Genomic DNA, 21,115 nt, shown 5'->3' with positions numbered 1-21,115 from the left:
ACGCATTATGGTACAGGATTTGTGTACCAATGCTAAAATGTTTATTTTGTCTTAAATATTGGATATCAGAAGCCCATCTTTTCCCGGCAAGATTACAACATCAATGTTGATTTAAATTGACCTATGATCTGTGTTTTCAGTGTTGAAATGTTGGTAACGTTGAAATGTAGGGTTGAAAGTTTATTTGTATGCTACTTCCAGTTTGTGTATCTCAAGATTCCCATGCTGAACCTCATACCTGCTTTTGAGTATATTGGGGGAAAATTTAGAGCCGGTCAAGCAATTAAATGTTACTTATTAAATCAGTTAAAACAAAGTCAATCTGTTAAAAGAAAAAGTTTCTTTACAAAGGCGTATCAATAGTAACCGGTTCGGATACAACTGATGCTTAGAAGTACTAATTTGTTTTACCATTTACAATAACTACCATATACATACATATTTACTTTTAATCTATTTTAAAACATTGGATTTATCTGTTAAATAATTTCCAAAATAGTTTCAGAAATGTATAGGCTACGAGTTAATATTAGCCCCATCTGTCATCATTCTCAGTGATATCAGGTGGCCAAGTGAGAATTAAAGACTATCTTCACCTGGAGACAAGGGTTAAAATTAACTACAGGGTTAGTTTTAATAAGATTTTCGCGTCTGATTTCGCTCCGTCAGTAGTTTAGTTCTAGCATTCAGATTGGGGTCCTAGCATTCAGATTGAGGTCCTAGCATGTGTACGCACATGAGTACGCACTAGTAAGCATGTAAATGCACCTTTAGTTGTTGGCATTCAAAGGTTTGTTGGTATAACAAATTATGCCCCTGGTATTACCATATGTTTGTATCAAAGTAACAAACGTCTGGTGTTCAGAATGCATAAAACACCATTTCTTAGGCTGTGACCATAAAACACAAATATCTGGTTTTTAAAATTGATATACTTACGTATTTCCCAAAAAGTGTTATACCAGGAGCGGATAAAGATGTGCTTGGTCAGAAGCAATAGACGTTGACTGTGGTACGTAAAAAATACATTTTCTCCAATATTTAAAGCACCTCCAATTGATATGGAGATCGAATCCCAGAAAAGCCAGAAACAGTTTCGGATCCAAAGAGCAAATGGGCTATGGTATTTAAAATCTAAACAGCTACAGCTTATACACGGGCGTATACAAGAATACTTATTCTCAGCACCTAAAACAATCTCAAAGCCATCATTAGCCATAGCATTACCTAAAAACAGCAATGCAGTATCTGTGGTATTGGCTTTAAATTTGAAATTTCTAGAAACCAGCCAGTAAACTTGGTATGAATATGCATGTGTAGGTGTTTGTATCACTACTCCACCAACCCCTGAAATAAAATGAGATAGGGTTTAAAGTTTACTCAGCACACACTGGGGTATTTCATCAACACCAGCATACGGTACATCTTTATTTTGGATACACAAATCACTGAATACTCAAATATTAGCAAAGACCACAATTTAGACAGAAAGCATTAAAGGAGCTATATCTCTATTCTTTGGCACCGAGAATTGGACACAAATGGGTCGCAACGCATGTAGTAACGTAATGTGAATGTATATAAACTGATTTACGTTCGATCGTTTCCGTTTTTACTGTAAGTTCTAATCAGTTATGTTCTGCGAAATACACGAAGAGTCGTATTATCAGAACATAGCATTTCTTCATTTCGTTGTGAATTTTCTGGCAGTTTTAATTTTACAGCAGAATAAAAAAGAATGCACGGGAAATAGGAGAATTATCCCCTTTTTTGGCTTTCGCCGTTTTCGGAGATCAAAGGCACCATTTATTTTACTTCAATGGATCTTCAAGCAAATCCTAAGGTTGTAAAAAAACAACTACATACAATACGGCCATCAGCAAACAAATAAAACAAATAAGTGGCCCTTTCTTTACTAATCTATTTATTTAATGAGACCTGATACAAAAAGTTCAGTTTCATTTAGATGCATATCAGTTTGTGATAGAAAGAAATGGGGTTTAGCGTCCACTCGAGACAAACTAGGTCATCCTGGGACTAACAAATGACGTTCAAATTTATTTCAATAATTCGCTTCCGCGTAGGAGTGTTTTAGCTCAACTGTATTCGATTCACGACCTGACTAAAAGGATGTCCATCAAAAGCGTTAGCCAATATCTATAGCTCAAATATGTTCAAATTTAGTATTAAGACATCAAACGTCTTCGATTTAATCTGATTAAAATGATGTCCATCAAAAGCGTTTAGAGGATGCTGAAATGTTCATTTTATCATATCTTTTTAAATACTCAACTGAATTGAACCAATTTGGAGTTATTTGCCTTTTTATAGATTCAACCCCCACAATTTTGTAGTTTGCAACAGATTCAAATTCCCTCAAATGGTGTTTAGCTGCTTTAAATGTTTGCTACAGTTTTACTTGTATCAGATATTTCGAAAACAAAATCAGAATACCTTACCCGCTGTAAAAAGTAAGAATACTAGAATCTGCATTATGGTATCCACTGTCCTACACAGTTTCAGAATTTATGTCATCTCTATAATGAAGGATTGAACTATATAAAGTATCTTGTTACACGCAGATAAAGGGGCGGTCCCAGATATATTAGCTAAATAAACAATGACAACCTTTCAGTGTAGTTCACTGGATAACCGTATGCCAGGGGCGGATAAAGTGGACACTCTAGAAGTCACAATTTGTATTCAATTTTAAACATTTTAAATTCAAAATTTAAATGGCATGATAAAGCAATAGTTAAAAGCAGTGATGTTCAAAAACTAAGTCATGATAAATGTAACAATGAAGCTAATAAATTAAATATGAAAATCTCAGAAACTTGAAAGCGCGAATAAATATAAACAAGAGATGCATCATGATCTCGAAGAATTATTACGTGCAAAAGAACAATTAAAAAGGCCCAGAATGACGTGATATGCGACCTGATTGAGCATTAGAAACAGATCGAAGACATTAGGTAAAAAGTCTTAATTGCATGTACTTATAGCCAATGGTTACTATATCCATCGTACGACAAGTTCAAACCAATCTGATTAAAATTAATTCAGCTATAAAGGTTTTAAGTATTCGAAAGCCAAAAATGGTTTTCAAATTTTCAATTACAACCTTAATCCGGTTGATTGGCTGGTTACGTCACAGGCACTACACATACTATATACACTATACAATATATCAAGTTCAAGCTTGTCTGCGATATCACCTCGGTGGAAGCGGACGTAAAATACAACTAACCCATCAAGTTCAAGTTCAAGTTCTTTATTCCTTTAAGTCAAAGACTCATCAGGTATAACATACAGTACAAACAAATAAATAAATACAATATGTACAAAAACAATATCAAACACATATATACAACACATATCAAACGTTTTTCTATTCACGTTGTTTGTTTGCCAAGTATAGAAATTTCCCTAGATTAATTAATTCATTAGCTTTATCAGTATTTAATAGTTGGATTAACTTATAGATACTGGGGTTGGTATAAAAGTATTTTTTTTATATATTTAATCCTAAGATCCGTATATAATGGGCAGATTAAGATAAAATGATATTCATCTTCAATATCATCTAAATTGCAGTTTGGCAAATTCTATCGCATCTTTTAATCACTGTCTGTACAATATATCAGTGAATTTAGAATGAATGAATGAAATGGGTTTAACTTCCCACTGTTCTGCTCCTAACCTGGGCTAATGAAGACGGGCATACACCATACAGTGTGCTATGAGGGAAATTTTGCCCGGGCAGCGGCGCTACGGCCTACTCTTATATCGAATTCCAACTGCCAAGGGATCTTTTACGTGCACGCCAATGTGTAAAGGGGGCCTCGGTTTTTCGTCCCATCCAAACGACTAGACAGCTGTCCTTGTCAGGCCCTCCGTCCTGCATCACTGACAAGGGGAAACCACGTCAATGCAGGGATCGAACACCCGACCTCCAGGCTAGAGAGCCAGCGTCTTACCCATGAGTGAATTTAGATCAATTTAAGGTACCATTGTTTAAATAGGCCACGTGACAAATGAAGACGACCAAAATAATTAGCACATTTACCGGTAATTTGGATAACCCCGTAATACTTGATATCCCAAACTATTTGTCGATATATCCATTCTTAGCTATATATAATAATAATAACCATTTCTATACACAATGAACAACTTTTATTTAACTCCATTTGAAATTCACAGCGAATATGGAATTTTCCGATGGCTATACACAAAGAACAAATTTTATCGTAACTCCATTTGAAATTCACAGCGAATATGGAATTGTCCGATAGCTATGCATAACAATAGATCGCCATCATTTTTCAGCCAATCAACGCCGTTAATCTTATGACCATGTACGGTTACTTGCATACCACGCGAAAATTACATGGGATGCATGGACATGAATATCAAATACACGTGATCATACGTGGCGTTCCTGACGCCGTTTCGTGAGTGATTAAACTGTCAAAGTAATTGTAAAATACTTTTATTATATAGAAGTTAAACGATGTTAGACATTAAAACCCTAATTTCTTCACAACCGTTTATCCATCGAATAATATAAATTCAGATTTCATATCGCGCCAATTAAATGTTGTTTAAACGCCAATCAACAAATAATACGAGGCTACTTTATTACAAAAACATCGGTGAACAAAGCTAACTGATTATTGGGTAAATAATAATTATAAACAACTGATGAGTAAAACTTAATTATTTTATACAGTTAACAAGTGTACGATTCTACGATTATTTGTCGTGTGGAGAAATGTTTGTAGCTTTTTTCGTTCGTTCGTTCGTGGGGTATTACGCACACGTTCCACCTAAATGTCTTTGATCTGGCCGGCGCAAAAAAGATAATTACCTATCAGCAAATCTAATCCCACATCAAGGTATAAATGAATTTATGACCCCATGTCTGTGCAACTTTAATCGGATTGATTAATGAAAGTTATTAACGACACTACACTTGCCATATGGCTACAGGAAAACGAGATACAGTTGGCTACTCTGATAACGGATCGTCATTTACAAATCGCGCTTCAATCGTGTTTGACTTTTATGATACATTTTGCATGACCAAATCTTTTTACTCCTGTACTCTTTTACTCGGGGAAATTTGAACCACTATACTCTTCTGACGGAAATATATCTCGAATGGTTTAGACTGTACACGATGGTAGAGGGACTCTTTATCAAAAAGTCACTTTAAAACATAGTTTTAAAATCGCTGTCGTGAGAAGAGATGGCGAGACATTATGAAACAAATGCTGAATTACAAAACGAATTATTCCCTAGTCAATTGTTTTATTTAATTAGGGGATTAAGGAATCAGTCTGGCGTTAATGAATACACACGCCGGCTGTATATAGGTAATTAAGGAATAAAAATTCCGAATATGCATTCGGTCACTGTGACGTCACTGGCGTCTGAGGGGATTAAGAGTGTTTTCGATGATTAGCAAAGTCGTTTTTACGGGAGGTCTCTTTTTGCGAAGATATCCGAATTAATTTTAATCAGATTCGTGTAAACTTGTCGTAAAGTGGATAGAGTAACCAATAATTGTTACATTAATTGTCTGCTGTAAGTTATGTTGAGTATTGTTAACCAAAAAATAAAGCAATATTAACAACCAACAAGATTATGTCTTCATTTAGTCAACAACGAAGATTCAAGAAAATACACAAGGATTCCATTTGTACACATATTGTAGTAGGGTGAATTAGGACCCGATAGTAAATGTTTAATACGTCGTGCTAATCAACACAGTATTACTCAGTTCAATAAACTATATTTTATTAGATCTTAATCCACATTAATTACCCGCCATTCATATATATTTCATACTGTCTTATATATTTTTTTAATCACAGGTATTCTTTGTTTTACACTTTAAATTGACCTTATAAATTGTAATTAATGACTACGGGCTAAAACGTTTTAAGTTACCAGTAAAGAGCCCAAGCTTTGTCAGGCGAATCCTACTTGGATTTGTCTGTGTGTAATAAATCTGCCGAACTCAATTCCTTTATTTGTGACAATCACCTTGACATTTTACTGTAACCGAACATGGCTGTCCCAAAATTCCGACTCCGCATCCAAACGTGGACTTGTGCCAAATGGTTACTCTATTATTCATGAACCAAGAAAGAAAAGGGGATGGGGGCTTTGCACTCATCTATAAAACATCAGTAAAAGTTTCAAAACAAGCTTCTAAATTCTTTGAAAGTTTCGAATATTTGAATGTAAATTTAACCACCTTTAATAAAACTGCGCGTTGTGCAGTTAGTTATATACCCCATCTAAATCAGACCAACAGTTCTTTGCTGAATTTCAAGAGTTACTTAGTACATTTAATTTAAGAAATTCGGAGATATTAATGGTGGGAGATTGTAATTTTCATTTCGATATACCAAACAACTCGTCTGTCATAAAGTTTAGTGAACTTCTAAATAATTTCTCATTACAACAGCATATCAAAACTCCAAAACACATCCCTGGACACACTTTGGATCTTGTAATATCCCGTGATGAATCACATTTGTTAAGAAATCTGCAAATAAAAGACTATTTACTATCTGACCATGATCCTAAACTAATTCTTCTAGTCAAAACTGTAATATTTAGAAAATTGAAAGCATTAGATCCGGGCTTTTTACTGTTAATCTCAATCAATCCGAATTCAACAATATAACATCCCTCTATGATAATGACAACCAGCGGCTGCCAGGCAGGATACGCCCACATTTTCGAGAGATGGATAGAGAACAAGCTAACAAGAAAGTGATTTTTCCTACAATCAAGGGCCATAATTCAGGAAATTACAATTCGATATGCGCAAATATCGAAAGGAACTGAGATCTTTGTGTTATAAACTTACATTTCAAGTTTCAACAAAATCGGATAAAAATTGTAACCTCTATAGGGTCCACAACCTTGATATACCATATTTTTACGCTATTTGAGAACGAACGGCGGCCATTTTGTCTGTCAATTTTGGGCCGATTTTCACGAAATTTGAACTCAACCTTCCTTAGGGTGTAACGGTGATATAATAATACGGTTTTTTAAATCGGATAAAAATTATGACCTCTATAGGGTCCACAAGCTAAAAACGTGGTTTTTCGTACAATCAGGGGTCATAATTCAGGAAGTTACAGTCCGATATGCGCGAATATCGAAAGGAACCGAGACCTTTGGGTTATAAACTTACATTACAATTTTCAACAAAATCGGATAAAAATTGTGACTTCTATAGGGTCCACAACCTTGATATACCATATTTTTACGCTATTTGAGAACGAACGGCGGCCATTTTGCTGTCAATTTTGGGCCGATTTCCACGAAATTCGAACTCAACCTTCCGTAACGGTGATATACTAATAATGTTTTTTTTTTAAAATCGGATAAAAATTATGACCTCTATAGGGTCCACAAGCTAAAAACACGATTTTTCGTACAATCAGGGGCCATAATTCAGGAAGTTAGTGTCCGATATGCGCGAATATCGAAAGGAACTGAAATCTTTGGGTTATAAACTTACATTTCAAGTTTAAAACAAATCGGATAAAAATTGTGACCTCTATAGGGTCCACAAGCTAAAAACGTTATTTTTCGTACAATCAGGGGCCATAATCCATGAAGTTCGATCCGATACATGCCAATATCGAAAGCAGCCGAGATCTTTTGGGGATAAACCTATGTTTCAAGTTTCGTCAAAATCGGATAAGAATTGTGACCTGTAGAGAGTCCACAAACAATTGTGGACGGACGGACACGGGCGACGGCATAATACGTCCACATGAAAATGTGGGCGTATGAAAAAGCTGAATGCTATTTTAGTATATTGAGATCTGTATTGGACGAATTAGCACCGGAACAGTCAAAGAATTTCAACGTTTTAATAAACTCTGCTTGGTTCAATAAGGCTGAACGTGCTTGGCGCAAGTCTCAGCTCACAATTCACAAAAAGATATATAAATCGCTAAATCAAAAATGAACAATCTTATCGGTGAGGCTAAGAGAGCTTACTACTCAAATAAGATTGACTCTAGCAACAACAAGCAATAGGAACTGTTTAGGGTCACGAACACGCTGTTTATGGCAGGACCATACTTCATGATGGTGAACCCCCAGAGTTAGGCCCAATCCTGGATCGATTTGCATCCTACATTATAGATAAAATTGTGAAAAATCGCCGAGTTCTTGCTAATACTGGATATGATAATATACCCGCCTAAACTTCACATTCAACAGAATTTGTTTTATCGGACTTTAAAGTGTAACTGAAATTGCAAAAATCTACAGTCTACAACTAAATCTTGCGCTCTCGACCCCATACCAACTGCTCTTTTAAAGGCGTGTCTTGCTGTAACCCTACTCATAATAACTGTCCTCATCAATTCTTCTGTTTTAGAGAATACTGTGCCTAATATGTTTAAGGGTGCCTTTGTTTTCCCATTGATGAAAAAAACAAGCTTAGATCCCAACTTGGACGGTCTAACCTTAGTTTTTTTATCCAAAACTCTGAAGAGGGTGATAGCCAATCAAATCACGTCCGATACCGATATATCTGAACATAATCTTATGGAAGAATACCAAAGCGCGTATAGAAAATTCTACAGTACGGTAACAGCTCTACTCCGTGTCCACAACGACATTGCCATGTGTCTAGATAAGCGTGAATGTATTCTGCTGATCCAGCTGGATTTATCAGCAGCATTCGACACCGTTGATCACGATATCCTCATGTCAAGATTAGGATGTGACTTTGGAATCCAAACTAATGCCTTGGAACTCATAGAATCTTATGTAAAAGGTCGTAATCAAACTATTAAAGTTGATGGTGTATCATCGTCTAAAATGCCTTTAAATTGTGGTGTCCTACAGGGATCCGTATTAGGGCCGATATTATTCAGTCTATACACTTCTCCCCTTGGTGTAATCTTCAGGAAATATGGCCTTTCATTTCATCTATATGCTGACGATTCACAACTTGACATTTCCTTTAAACCTCAGCAAGATGACCACTTCTATATTTCAAAATCAATTTTGGAGCATTGTATATTAGAAATAAAGTGCTGGGTGTGTCAAAACGTTATCAAACTCAATGACGATAAGACAGAATATTTGCTTATTGGATCGAATATAAATTTTAGGGAAACTGGATAACAGCCTTAGTGTTAAAGTGGGTGATAGTGTCATCTGTCCCTCTAAGTCTGCCCGGAACATTGTGGTAAGTTTTGATTTTCACCTGTACAATGGAGAGTCATATAAGTCATGTGTGTAAATTAGGATATTTTAATTTGCAAGATATTGGAAAACTGAAACCGAATGTGTCTGCAGATTGTGTGGAAACTCTTGTTAATGCATTAGTGACTTCTCGCATTGATAACACGAACTCTTTATTATATGGTATCCCCGCTAAATATATTGGGGGTTGGATGGCCGAAGGGTTAGAACGTGCGCGCTGTATCACAAGGTCTGTCTTTGAGTCACTGGCGTGGTTTGGATTCCCCGATTACACGTAACAAGGAGTAAGGTCTCCTGTCCAACCTCATAGGTTTTCCCGAGTCCTCCATTTTCTTCTCACTGCTAAAGACCCATACGCGCAAACGAATTATTGAAATAAAATTGAACCATAAGTTAGTCCCGAAAAGACCTAGTTTGTGGCGAGTGGACGTTAAACCCCATTTCTCTCTGTCTATTTCGCTAAATATATCGATAAACTACAGAAATTTCAAAATTCTGCAGCTAGGCTTATTACTGGTGCTTCCTATAGAGAACATATAACCCCAATCTCTTTTAATTTACACTGGCTCCCGGTTCAATCTAGAATAACCTATAAAATTGTATTGTATTCTTTTAAATGTCTAAATGATCTTGCCCCATCGTACTTATCCAATCTTTTAACTTTATATTCACCATCCCGAACTTCACGTTCTTCTCAAGATCATATCCCTTTAAAGGAGAAAAAATCGAGCCTTGCCTCCTGTGGCAATCGTGCTTTTCCCGACTGTCCTTGGATTTAAATATTTCGTGTGCATTGCAACGGTCAAACTGCACCCTTCATCTAATTATTGACTTAGTACCACGTGCATTTTATACTCTTCAAAAAAAGTAAGAGATATTCAGAAACAATACAAAACTGCGAAAATGCACTGCTGTTTTTATTAGGGGTAACAGTGTATGTTAATAACAGGCCAATTGCCTACACATGAACATAAACAGTTCATATGGGCGGCTTATCTGACGGCCCCATTTCACTCGCAAAGAGATACACTGTCAAAAGTTAAAATGGACGTTTGTCTTAATAATGAGTAATTGCTCCACCAATCCTCAGACACTCAGCAATTCGTCATGCTCAATTTGGCATGCTCCTAATCAACCGTCCAATCACGATTTGGGGCAATCTGATCCACTCCTCTTGCAGTGCCACGGCCAATTCTTGCAGTGTCTCCCGATCAAATTAAACGTAACTCACTAAAGAAAAGATACGCTAAACAGTAATTCTTATGCAAGAACCGATAGAAATGCTAACATGGATAGAAAAACCAGCACGCGGCAGGTTTTATCAACGTTTACGGTTAGTCACTACAGGAAACTGGTGATGAAAGGCCTATTGAGCGAGGGTACCATAACCATGCCTTTATGCCTGGAATATTTATATATTTCAGTCCATCATAATCAGCATCATAATTATCTATCACCACATCAACATTATAAGAGATTTTCTGGTTGAATAAAGTTATCTTGTAGACAACTGTTTTGAACGTCTACCGTTGATACGTCCAGAAATCACCTGATATGTTTACATGCTCTTGTGGATGCATTGACGCTCATTGCCCCGCGTTTGCCCACTCTTCAGGCGTTGTGGACCTATGGCTAGGATTTGGGTTAGGGCTAGTGTGCCGGCAGCCGATCTGTTCACATATTTTAGTTTGTTTTATCGCAATTAACGGTTAGAGGGAGGCAACTCCCTTTATTGTAGCGGATGATGTAAGCAAGCGGGAAGCGTGCAAAAAAAAAGATGGCGAGTAAACAGGGGTCTCAAGCTATTTGAAACCGTTATTAAGATTAAAGTTCCCCCCAAAATACTCCGTTAAATGATTTAATTGTTATGTCACACGGTAAACGGATCTTCCAAGAAAATAACTGTTGACGGTAAACTGCTAGTTAATTGTATCAATTCGTCGTGTCTCAGCCTTTCGGTAAACAAGACATTGGCTATTGGTAACGGCGTGGCTGCAGTTTCATGTTAAAGGGACGTTTTAATACCGCTATGTACAAGCCTATAGTAGACTGAATAAAGCAACTTAATGGTTTGAAATGTATTTTCTTTAACGAGTTTAGAGCCTACGGCCACCATAGCTAGGGTTAGGGTCTTCTAAATTGATTCAACAAAAACCCCGCTTTAGTAAAAACGGGTTTCCGTTTACCTCTTTAAATGCCGATTTATTTCGTTATTATTATTTCCTTCTAGGTGGTACTGATATTGATTCGGGTGATGATTTACATTTCAGCCCTCTTTTAGGGCACTATGAAATTATGGACGGTTCCTTTCAAGGAAAAATCTCATATATTTCAGTAATCCAAAGTGATTAATTCTGCCGATCCGTAATCCTGGGATGTTAGATTCTATTCATATTTATCACCGGTGCCTCACGCGGTGCCCTTCGTCTTTTTCTCCAACTTTGACAGCCCAATATGCTAAATGACAGGCCTGGAGCTTCGCGTAGCTTGGTTTGGTTCTAAGTTCTTGGAAGTCGTTTTCCCGGAAACTGCAGCCATCACATTGGATTACGTTAGTATAGTCTGAGTACACCTAGTATCCAATATTAAAATACAGATGTGACGTCATCCTTAGATGTTGGAGTCCCATTATTTCAAATAATCGTACGGGCAATGTGCCAAGCGTAACTTGGTAAAATATTGAACTCGAGTGGCGTATTTCATTGCAAAGCACGTGCAAGTGTCTGTATTTTAAGTTGTTTAATGGTCTCGAGCTTAAGACATTGCGTAATATATTGTAAAAACATTCGGGCCTCACGGCCCTCATGTTGTTACAATATATTACTTAATGTCTCGCTCTCGACCATTAAACAATACATAATAGCCAAAGCTGTAACCCGGAATACTAACACGGAACCGGGTATATTCACATCCGTAACCCACAATGCTAAGTTTGTAAACGGCACTATAAGGACGAAATGGGGTTCAAGATCCCACTTTTCTGCACCGACTGGGCAATTTTGCCGAACAGGCACTACGGCCTACTCTAATTTCGAATTGTCAAAGGCTCTTTTCCGTACACGCCAACTGAACACTTGATCTCTTATCTCACCTGCACCACTGACGGGTTCCGAGGAACCTGAAATCGCCGGGTTAGCTAGCAAGTGGCTTAATCACTGAGCCACCGCGTCTCCCATTATAAGTATGTAACATTAGATTTTCAATATAGTATCTAATAACAAGTTTAAGCTTTAGATATTGTCATAAAATATAGCAGGTTAATAATTAATTTGAAATTAATACTGTGTTTTTCGTTATAAATGTAAGTATACACGCTGAAGTAATGATCATTCATGTATAATCATATATAGAGTGACCCTAAAAAAATGTTAATTTTAATTTTTCTTTTTTTCTTTTTCGGGGTATACAAGGTCGACTTAGTGCATGAAATATTGGAACAATAGTCAACCCAAACATGTCTTGGTCAACCAAGGAAAAGACATTTTGCGTGGAGGCCTATTTCGCCAACAAATCATACGTAGTGCAAGCAAATTTTCGGAGAAAGTTTCGGTTACGTCATGCTCTATCAAAGAGAAGAAGTTTTACTGGGTTCAAAAGTTCAGAGATTTTGTTTTGTTGGATTTAATAAGATTTTGTTGGATTTAATATATGAATATATATTAAGATTTATGGAAACTTGTTGAAAATCGTTGGTCTTCCCCTTTAAACAGCACAAAGTATACAAGAGCAAGTGGAACGAAATTTTTGCAGTGTTAAAGGACAATGTAGGTGTTCAATAAAATAAAACCAAGTACGAACAATCCAAACCATCAGACAAAATTCGAAGTCCTAAAAAAACGGTATAGGCAAAATGGTGTAATCAGCAAATGGACTGTTCACTGTGTACAAAATACGACAAACAGTGGTAACAGGTGTGCGGAAGAGTAAGCTTACCCTGCCTGGCGCCACACAGCCATTACATACATGTAAGTGATAGAATTAGTCCAACACATTCCAAGTATAAAACACAGAGATCCGACATATTAAAAGTTCTTCCAAAAAGGTTAATTGACACATTGATCTCTTTGCAATTTCATTTACTTCTGTCGTCAGGTTTTGCTGAAAATGGGAATTTCCCTTGTATTCGGGAACTGCAAACCAAACATTCCGTGCTTATCAACTATTGTATTTCTAATGCGCAAAACTTCTTTTATGGATCAACTGTTACTAATTAACCATTTTTCCGAAGAATGGCAACATACAAATATAAAGAGCATCATGAAGAAGCGAAATTCCATATAATTGGTACAATTTACTTTTCTATTTTATCTCGTCTTGATTCTTTTGCTGGACATAATATGTGCACAATACAGATTTATATTTCTTGGAAGTTTAAAGACACATTATGTAAGATTTAGATAAAGAGCTAGTCATTCTTGCTATAATAGTTCGAAAATAGATATTAGCCTTTGAAGGTATGACAAGACGTGTGCAATAATTTCAACCATCGTACTGGTTGTTCGAAGCTAAGTCTCGCTCCTCCATGTTTAGCTTAAATCATAATATGACTGAACTGTTCTAATCTATTTAATATCGGAAAAATCCGATGTCATCGAGAGTTGATTATGCCTGGATAAGTTAATTAATGTCTAATTATTAATTTAGAAAACATTTCAGGTAGAAAGAAAGACCTGCAATAGGCAGATTTAGCTCTTGAATAATGTATGTTTAACTTTCCGAAATTTTGCAATCTAGGGTAGGCTGATCGCCAACTACAAGTCTGTTTGTTTTCAGCGTGGTCGCGAAATTTAAATGATGATTCTGATCCGATTGAACCCCATGTTCCCGAAGCAGCGACCGCGTGTTTTACAACATGTAATCGTTGCTAGACTGGTCTGCAATTTTATAGCTACGTTATCTTCCTTTAACGCAGACACGTGAAACGATCGCGTCCAATCAGACGTTGTGACACAAACACATTCAAATCAAACATGGCGACCACCGCGAAAACCTTGACATTGAACGAACCTTGAACTTTGCAACTCGATTACAAAAGGTAGACATTTTAGTTGGAAATCGCGAGACTTGGTATTTGCGATGATCGAGGAATTTGATAGGTTCGCCAGCGGGGTCAGTAGCCAATCGAAATTAGGGCCGAAATATGCAGGGTATTACGTGAAGGGCTCCATAAGATGTACGTAGTTAACGCGAGATCAAGTCTTCTATTGAAGGTGTTTGTATACAAGCCGGGCGATGTGCTAGCGTTGGTATTTTGATTTTATTTTGTAAATTAAATGTTAAATAATCAATTTTAGTACACACCAGCTTGGATTAGGCCATGAGAAATTTGATATTTTCCGAAAAATGCAAATCACGCACGGTTACTTTTAAAAAAATAAACATCCTTGTAATTATTACTTGTACTATCTTTAATCTGTAAAGCATATTACGGAATAACTTTTAACTCTGGATTTCCACCACAGAAGAGATATATACAAAGTATGCCTACGCCCCGCCGCGTTGGTGCAACCATAATAATGACAAGACTAGTAGTAACGTACCGAGTATGACGTCATCTTGGAATTGTGACGTCATATATTTTTTTAAAAAAAGCACCGCCCCAAGAACAAGATCAGCAGCGCTAAGGGGCCAATTACTGGTCCAAAAATGATATTGTGTGTGCTATTTGCGATGTTTTATTTAAATGACAGCGTGTGCGGAAGAAAAATTATTGTTTATCTTATCCTGGAAACCAGGAGAAATAACTGTTATATCCCATTTTGAAAATCGTCCAAGAACCGATTTCATAATGTCGATAAAATTACCTTTCCAACCATACTAAATAACGTTTGTTCTACCATAGGTAGGAGTATCGGAGAAAAAAATATGGACTGAAACCATTAGCCTTTGTGTACCAGAGTTATTCCCCTTAGCCGAAAGCTGTGTGAATGAGCTAGAGGTCACCGTTTTTTATAAGATCATTTTAAATCTGGTGTGAAACCGGCCTGCATTCGTCAGGGGTGTACCTTAGAGGCTGACATGAAAAATGTCCGTAGTCACTCAGACCGTTAATGTGACACTATCGTGCTTCATAGTACTATTCAGACTTACATGATGTGTGCTTTTTCAAATAGAAAAAAAAGCTCGGAGACTGTCTCGTGTTATAAGGTCCTTGTTTATATACAACACACAGAAAACTACTATATCTATGATAATACTACTTAATATGAGTTATTATAATATCTACAGTCTGAGTATACCAGGGGTGTTGAATGGCTGAATGGTTAGCGTGCGCGCGCTGTATCATAAAGTCTGTCCTTGAGTTGACTGGCGTGGTTTCGAATCCCCGGTTGTACGTGACAAGGAGTAGGGTCGCCTGTCCAACCTCGTGGGTTTTCTCCGGGTCCTCCGGTTTCCTCCCACTGCTAAAGACCCCTATGCGCAAGAGAATTATTGAAATAAAAATTTAACCATATGCTAGTCCCGAAATGACCTAGTTTGTGTCGAGTGGACGTTAAACCCCATTTCTCTCTCTTTGAGTATACCAACCCCAAAACTCATACCTAACGGCTGAAACAATACATGTGGTCTCTATCCCCGCCTGTAGGCCTATGCGGCTAATGGTACGTCTCTCTAGGGACACTCTATGATGGTCTCCAGTCCAGCCTCGAGTCACAGGCTGTGGGTACGTCCATCTACTAACCACACCGCATGATGTCTAAAAGAACCTTAATCACGATGTTCTAATTTACATACAAGTAGGGTGGACCATTATCATATCTGGGTAAGTGTTTCATTTCGACACTGTCACAAAGTGACCTCAGGTTCTTTAACTTACTTGCCCCCTTTTCCAAATTTCCAACAAACACAACTAATTAATTTATTTTAAATATGTATATTGTACAATCAATTTACATATACAATTTAAGAGGTTTTTACAAAATTAAATGCTTTAAAGTTACAGTTCATTCCGGCATTTAATACTATGTTGCTTTAATTCAATCAATCCTCCTGGTTAGCATTCAGATTAATTCTCCGTCTTAATTCCACCATCCCAATCGCGTAAGTTGGTTTTTTAAAACATTTTAAACCCGAACACAAATTCTCGGAAAACACAAAACCTTCACATGTCACAGATCTATTTCCCGGATTCACCTAGACTCCCTAATTGTATTAAAACTTCACCAAGATTGAAATGTACTTCACCTAGACTACATGCGTACGATTCACAAAGTTCACCAAGATTAAACTACAATATGATTAACACGGTTACCCCTGGGTTGAAATATGATTTATATCGGTCACCTAGACATTACCGGTTAAATGTTATTTCATCAAGGAACGGATTCATCACATTTAAATACATCGTATTTAATTACCAGGTTCTAAGCATCTAAAGCCAGTCATTGGTGTTACCGTAGATATTGAAAAACAGTCATGTCTGGTCCTTTAAAATCTCTCTGATCTAAGTAGAGAAAACAGCCATATCTATCCTGTAACTTATTTTAAACCTCTCTGACAAACTTTTCTAATTCCTACACCAAGAAACTTTTAGTTACTCAAACATCCAATCAGAATTATGCACCACCTGCACATGCATCACAATCCAGACACATTCATTACTTTACACCCTCATTACCTAACTTGCTCAGACATACCAACAATCGTTCTGTAAAAACAACGCATATACATTGAAAATAATTAAACTTTATTAACCAAAACCTGTACAACCCTTAATAAATGTCTTTAAAAGAATAAATATTTCCTTTAGCCATGTACCAAATTAATTAGGTACCCTAAATCACAGAAATAAACCATGTCACAATTATACATAGCAAATTAACATACCAATTGTGACAGACACCAATTAACGTCAACCTTATTTTATAAAATTGGGACAATCTGTATTATAACAGATGGCCGGAGATTTTAGACTTGTTGTCTGTCCATTAACGTTATAGTATGTAATTGACCGAGTTTAATCTGCAAGGCACCTAATTAGTTCAAATCTAGCTATGGCCTATCTGCAGGTAACGACTTCAATACATTAGGCAGAAAACCATTCAGAGAACTTAAATAACCTCTATAGACAGAGTAATACAGTAAACCAAAACACATAGTCGTCACATGTACACATTTGCTTGCACTTTGACAATTGTAAATATTTCAATCTTAGAGTAAACTATTTGAGTCAGTTTTAATATCAAATATAGGTTTTAACGTTTTTGTTTTCAGTAAAGTCATTGATATTGAAATGTTGGACATCATACAGCCAACATGTTTTGTTTATCTTATTGTACGAAAAAATAGTACAGTAATTCCTCAAGTCACATTCTACACCACACTTTATCCTCGTAATTTCAGTGATGCTGAATTTAGCCAAGGTAGTGGAGTACAGGTTTCCCTTACTTCGCCAGGTACTGCTCTTGATACCATCTGAAAAAAAAAAAATAATTTGGTTTTTACACACCGATAGTGCAACATGGTCGTATATCGTCACCACCCATGCTCCTTCTGTGGTCTTATGATTGATTATGTTCATGGGACGAGGTATCCTATTGCTTTCCAACGATTATGGATAATTTTTCTCTCAGATTTATTGTCGTTGCTCAATTTGAAAAGCTTATGTGTGCAATAGAGCCTAAAGTTTACCACTGCGTAATGAGGATTTATTTTTCAAGTGTATAAGTGACTTAGTAACCGTAAAAAATGACTTCCAATACATGTATAACTGCGTATTTAGTCGCAGCTGTGCAGGTACGTGGATGGAATTTGGGAACAGGGTTTCATTTGTAAAGGACTGGAATAAACGTTTTTAAGTGTTTTCCACACAGAATTACCCTATAATGTTCTCAAACAATTCCTTTCAAGTTTAAACTGATACCAAGTACATACCGTCCATTTTCTGTTCAAATTCGCCATCACAGTGAAAGTCGCCATCAAATGTAGGATGAAAAGATGGACGCTTACAGTGACAGGTGCGCCTTCTCTTTGTTAAACGACCCGAAGTAACTCCGATCGCCCAACTATTCCACTCCTGCCAATTGTTGTATGCACATCCGTAAACGTCTAGAATAAAGACAAACATAAACATGCAGTGTGCTGTGAGAAAAAATTTCCAGGGGCGTCTCCAGCAAACTCAAACTGTCAAGGGTTCTTTACGTGCACACCAACGTAACACGGGACCTCTATTTTTCGTCCCACAAGAGTGACTAGACGATGCTCTATGCGCGGTAACAACTGACTAACATATATATTATAGAGTTATATAAAATGATATTCAGTTGGGGGTAATGGCGTTTCGGGGAAGAGTAGACTGAAAGGTCGTTGTACCAACCTACTACACTATTCTATAATAAGCCAATCTAAGAGAAAAATTGACGATTGTACCGCTTTATTCTTAAAATATGTGATATTCAAAATTTATTTTTCAGGTAATATTCGAGGTCAGTGATCCTGAAAATCTAATAAAGGACATATTACAAGCCACACAAAAACAGAAAAATGACGATTATCTGAAAAATCGTTCATTTGCCGCCATCTTGGATTTTGAAAAATCCTATATCAGAGGCTGTATTTATGTTCAATGACACCGAAAACCCTTAGTATGGCATATTACAAGGCATAGACATTAAATGACCGAAGCAAAGAATTGTGTTGACGAAATATTGAACTCCGTCCTATTCCATTCTCAGATTGCAGAATACAAAGGTAGTGGCAGAATGTATATATTGTTACAGGGCTGAAATCTTCCATACAATGGTGGCGTTTGGTTGAGTGATCAGGTCAAGTGGTGTGGTTTAGATTCCAAATGTGTGCGTGAGAAGGAGCAGGCCCGTCGGGCAAACCTACTACACTATTCTATAATAGTGTACAGGCGAATTAATGAAATAAAGATTACGATATGTTCCCGAATTCCTCATATCCACTTAACAGCGGGTTCATGATAAAAAAGGCTGTTCGGTCGATATGGATGGAGGTGGGGTCCATTTTGACATCCTGGTGAAGAACTTATCCAGTTCCAACTTCTAGTCTATTGGTTGTATTTTCCCAGCTTATCCATACATCTTCATAACGTGAACACCCTAGAGGATTCAGGTGGACTGTAACAGTAGTAGGAATACTTTTTGTATTGTTGGACAGGACCTTCTGGATAGTTGTACACTGGTTAAAACAGTCACCTAAACCGACTTTATAAAATACATGAGCCACATTGGCGATAAAGATTATATCAACACGTCCACGTGTTTTTATTGAAAATAAAGCAGATGAAACACCAATCACGTCCCAATAGATTATTGTATTCTATAGATTTGTCTTGGTAACAAATGTTAAGTAATCAGCTGAAATCATATCCAAAAGTGACATATTTATTGTTAAACTGATGATACGAAAGGCCTTCTTCAACACCTCGAAGTCAAGTCTATTTTGGTTTTACCGTCTTCATTAGCCCAGTTCGGAGCAGAACAGTAGGACGTTAAACCCAATTTCATTTCATTTTGGTTTTATGCGCTATATAATGACATAACTATTAACCGTATAAAAGCACTAATGCATATATCGATATCCGTATTAAACCAGTAAAAACAAGGTCAATATATTCAAAATCATAAATCGGTATGTTTACAAAGGCGTATCAACAGACGTAACTAGTTCAGACATAATTGTCACTTTTTGACACAGTTGATGCTTGCATGTACTAACTTCTTTTACCATTTACAGTAACTAATATAATATACTTTTATATTTGCCTCCGATCTACTTTAAAACACTGGATTTATCTGTTAAATAATTTCCAAATTGGTGTCTTAATTTTATAGGCAGAGTATACAAAGGTAATATTGCAGTTAGTATTTGCCCTATCGTTCATCATTCTCATATGATAACAGGGGGTTAAGCGAGAATTTAAGAATTCCTCCACCAGGAGATAATTATTAAATTTAACTACGGGGGGGGGGGGGGGGATGGCCGAATGGTTAGCACGTGCGTGCTGTATCATACAGCCTGTCATTGAGTTAACTGGCGTGGTTTCGAATCCCCGGTTGTACGTGACAAGGAGGAGGGTCGCCTGTCCAACCTCGTGGGTTTTCTCCGGGTCCCCCGGTTTCCTCCCACTGCTAAAGACCCCTACGCGCAAGCGAATTAATGAATTCAAATTAACCATATGTTAGTCCCGAAATGACCTAGTTGGGTCGAGTGGACGTTAAACCCCATTTCTCTCTCTCTCTCCCGTCGTCAGTGACTCAGGATGGATGACATGGCATTCAGAGTGAACGAAATGGTGTGCTAGTCGCTCTTGTACGACAAAATAAAGTCGAGTGGTACACATCTTTGATAATTGGAATTCAAAGGGGAGTGGGTAAAATAAATTATGTCCCTAGCATTGCTATAATGTCAGGCTAAAAATAGCAATGTCCAGAATACTTAAACCCCCATTCCTTAGGTTATTACCATATAACACTGGTATCTCGTTTTTAAAATTGATATACTTACGCATTTCCCAAGTAGTGTTAGACCAGGAACTGATAAAGATGTGCTTGGTCAGAAGCAATAGACGTTGATTCTGATACGTAAAAAATACATTTTCTCCAATATGTAAAGCGCCTCCAACTGATATGGAGATCAAATTCCACAAAATCCAAAAACATTTTCGGATCCCAAGAGTAAGTGGGTTAATGAATTTAACAACTAAACATCTACAGCCTATACACGGACGTATACAAGAATACTTATTATTAGCGCCTAAACAATCTCGTAGCCAGTATCTCCCATGGCATTACTTAAATACAGCAATGCAGTATCTGTGTAATTGGCCCTGAATTTAAAATTTTCAGAAACCAGCCAATACACCTGGTATAAATATTCTTGTGCGGGT

This window comes from Patella vulgata, chromosome 1 (genome assembly GCF_932274485.2).
Source record: "Patella vulgata chromosome 1, xgPatVulg1.2, whole genome shotgun sequence".
NCBI classification, from domain to species: Eukaryota; Metazoa; Mollusca; class Gastropoda; family Patellidae; genus Patella; species Patella vulgata.
Note: the sequence above shows the minus strand (reverse complement) of the source record.